Source organism: Mycetomoellerius zeteki, unplaced genomic scaffold, assembly GCF_001594055.1.
Source record: "Mycetomoellerius zeteki isolate Tzet28-1 unplaced genomic scaffold, Tzet1.0 scaffold56, whole genome shotgun sequence".
Taxonomy (NCBI): domain Eukaryota; kingdom Metazoa; phylum Arthropoda; class Insecta; order Hymenoptera; family Formicidae; genus Mycetomoellerius; species Mycetomoellerius zeteki.
In genome coordinates this window covers 38,227-41,993 of record NW_017257566.1, presented here as the reverse complement: position 1 = coordinate 41,993, position 3,767 = coordinate 38,227, and the positions used below count along the sequence as shown (strand labels likewise).

Below are 3,767 nucleotides of genomic sequence, written 5' to 3'. Positions count from 1 at the left end.
CACACACACACACACACACACACACACACATTCATACAAGCGAGTGCGCGCGTACAAAACAGCCTTAGAAACATGCGCGCTCACTGGTGTTCGTAGGAACAATTACGACTTTCTGACCTCGATATCTCGAAAACTGTTCATTTCTGGGTCTTGCGACCATTAGGACTTTTCATCAAGAAGTCATAATCTACAATATACCACAAAATTCAAACATTTTTAGTGAGGTCCAACTTCAAGCCATTTTGTGCGGGGTCCTTTGTAAAAGGGATTAAGAAAAGGGCTTTTCTAATAAAAATTGTGAAAAGTTGTGAAATGAGTGTTCACTCGTTACCCCTCGTGCACCTTCCTTAGCGCTCCTCGTGGTCCCAATCCTTCAGGCGGACCGAATCCCCAAAATTATACCTTGTTGCACCGAAAGATACAATTGTCTAAAAAATTTCTAGCAATGTTTATCGTCAAAACTATTTAAAAAACACTTAAACGTGACAAATCTTTATTAAAAATGTAACAAAATAATCAGAACTGTTACGATTCGTCCATTATATCATCTGTACGTGCCAATATGCACTATTTTCGGGTTATGAAATGTATTTAACAAATTTCTAGGAATGTTTATTTGCATATCTCTTTAGAAAACACTCAAATGCTTTAGATCAACTTTAAAATTGTAATAAAATAATCAGAACTCTTGCGAATCTACCAGCATATCACCTGTATGCCAATACGCACCGTTTTTGATCTCTAAAAATTGTTTAACAAATTACTAGCAATGTTTATCGTCAGAACTATTTAAAAAAAACTCAAACGTGTCATATCTTCATTAAAGCTGTGTAGGAGGACAGGTTTCTACGTTTGAAGCAAAGAAAAACAAGGCGAGGTCTTTCAAACGTTTTACTTCTAGCGTGTCGTACAGTACAATGTCTTCTCTCAGAGTCCAGTGCCGCCAACTTCTGATCGGTACACTCGCGGAAAAAGAGTGGACGACGGGACGCGGAACCACTGCTTACTTACAACGCGATCTTCGTTCGATATGAGCACTAACTTAATGCTACAGCTTCGGTCAGCTTGACTCCAGATCGACTTCGATCTTCTCAAAACACACATTGATAAGTAAAAATTTGTAATGGATCCTTACAACGAAACATAGTGTTTGATATATGCTTAACGTATAATGCTACGAATTGTTTTTCGCAGAGCTCATCCCTGGCCGCATATTCCTTGATTCCCATTTTTGGAACCCTTCTGGATCGGCTATCAAATAGCGATCATTGCGCAATTCCTTTTTTACAACGTACGGCCCTTTAAACTGTAGGATCAATTTCTTTGAAGTATCCACTGTTCTATCAAAGTTTCACATCGCAACTAAGGCTCCTTCCTTATATCTAACCGGTTTCTTATGTTTTTCATTGAAATATTTTTTGTTACATTTTTGAGCCGCGAGTAGTATATGGGCAGTCATGGGGCGTCACAACGAATCCCCTCCACGCCTCCCCAGACGTCATGGACGTGGCCTAGACGGGTCCGTCTGGAACAATGGGAGTTCTGATTGGATGGAGACGAAAAAGGTGATAATGAGGTAATTAAATAGACCATTTTGATTGGTTCGCTCCTTGACTGCCTACACACTAATTAGTTCGCTCCATGGCTGCCCACGTTACGATTGGTGAGGGAGAGGTCACGTTGAGAAAGAGAGAGTGAGAGTGAAAATGGAGAATGGGAAAGCCGAGGAAAATAGGTCCCGAGACATTTTTTATTAGGGGGAGAGGGAGAAAGGTACGGATATAAATAGCACCTAGTTCTTTACTCCGTAGGTCATTTTTTTGCTGCCGTGACCCTTTGTCTGCGACGTACCGACATATATTATTTATGGGATCTTTTACGAAAATTATCGAGACTAGGAGACTCTCGCTTTCACTTGGGGAGAAAGGCTAAGTAAAACAGGAATGAACATGATCACCTGATGTGACGTCTTCGATGTGATGATTCACACATTACGTTAAAGAAAAAATTTTTTTATATTTTTTCATGTATTTAATCTATATTATCTAAACCGTAATGGGGAACGAGTAAGGAACAGACGCAATTTGTATGACAAAAGCATTTATTTTATTTTTTAAAAAGGTATACATGAAAAATATGGTATTTTACTTTTTTTAAAGAGTTTGAACATGACAGCATACAGCATGACAATTCGTTAATTTTCGTTTACAATGAAGAAAAATTTTATGAAATAGTTGTAGGATCAATCGATCATTGTGCTTATAATCAGAGGTAAACAGACTAAGAAACTGGCTAAGATTATAACCATTACACATAAAGTATAGAAATACATAGCAGTATTGTCCGCAAGTTTGAGAAAGCATTCCTTGCAGCGTCGTCGTATTCCAGCGTAGTGGAGTTTCGGCGAAGACGTAAGAGAAACTTTTAGTCCAAGGGCGGCAATCCGTAGCTATCGAAATACGTTCCTGTACCGTGTTCATCGATGTAGAAGGCGACCCAGTGTTGGCCAGGTCGATCGTGATCGTCCGTGTTAGCGACAATGGCAGTCGATCTCGTCCACATCCTCGGCAGTCGGTCGGCAGAATAGACCCCCGCATATCGAACACTGAGATGATGCAATGCGTTTAAAACTTCCAATGAATTCATTTCTCGTCGTCGGAGAGCGTGAAAAAGGAAATGTTTGTGCAAATTCAGAATTTACCTCTTTTGGCGATACGGGCGTTCTAGAGTTCTCAAAATTTAGCCTTCGTGAAACGCTAGTGATAGCTTTATCTCTATCCGTCGGCGGGTCGAATTCTAGATCTTTTTTCTCCTCGCCTGTCGCTTGTTCGTTCTCATTTTGCTTCGTCTTTTCTGTCGCGATATTTTTCCACGCTTCGATGTTGCGAAATATATCGTGTTTCTGATTTTTAAATTGAATCGAAAAATTTCGGCTGACTACTGTTTCGCTCTCGACGTCGCTCTCGCTCCAATTTTCTAAAGGAAGAATCTCGTAGCTCGAATTGCTGTTATTATGTATAGTTAGCCAGTGTTTCAATTTGTAAGCATTGCGTAAAGCACAATGTGGTTCGGCGTTGGTTCGAAATCCGTGATGCATACAACGTTGTCCACGACCTTCAAAATCTGGTAGATTTTGAAAAGCCGGAGAAATTCTTTCCAGATTATATACGTTTCTGGGGAGAGTAGATTTCTCAGATAACATGTCTTCTCCTGTCCTCTGCTATAGATGTAGCGTGCATGTGTAATTTTTCGCAGATGTATAGTAAAGTATTCAGGATTGGCGTCTCCGTCGAACCATTCGATTCCATGATAATTTCGTGTAAGCCAGTTGTTTTCTCGTCTTACTCTCTCGGGTAAATCATGAAATGGATAAGATGGCAACATAATCCACTGTCTGGTGATCGTTGCATTAATCGCAAGAACCGCGACTTCTTTAGGAATAAAGTTTTCTTCGATATCGCGGAAACCTTGTATTTCGATGACTATATCCATTATGATATTCGAATTTACGGTACTCTTTCTTTTTTTACGAATCCTCGGCATGCGAAAAGAGTGTAACCGTCGGCGTAAGCGCTCTAGTTATAGAATTACCCTCGTTCAGAAAGTGAATGCCTGTTCCCGAGAATAATGTGTGATAAGCTTCAACGTAGAGGTTCGTCTTTCGAAAAATTTGGTTGTAACGGTCTACTGGGAATTTGCATGCCATCGACATACAGCGAAAAGAAATTTATTTCGTAATTTTTTAAATTAAACGGGTTTAATTTTCT

The 3,767-nt window shown here is 39.8% G+C and overlaps 1 pseudogene; it reads right to left on the bottom strand.

Moving 5' to 3' along the window:
- Nucleotides 1-2,242: 2,242 nt before the first annotated feature.
- On the bottom strand, nucleotides 2,243-3,492 carry LOC108727883 (uncharacterized; annotated as a pseudogene).
- Nucleotides 3,493-3,767: the final 275 nt, after the last annotated feature.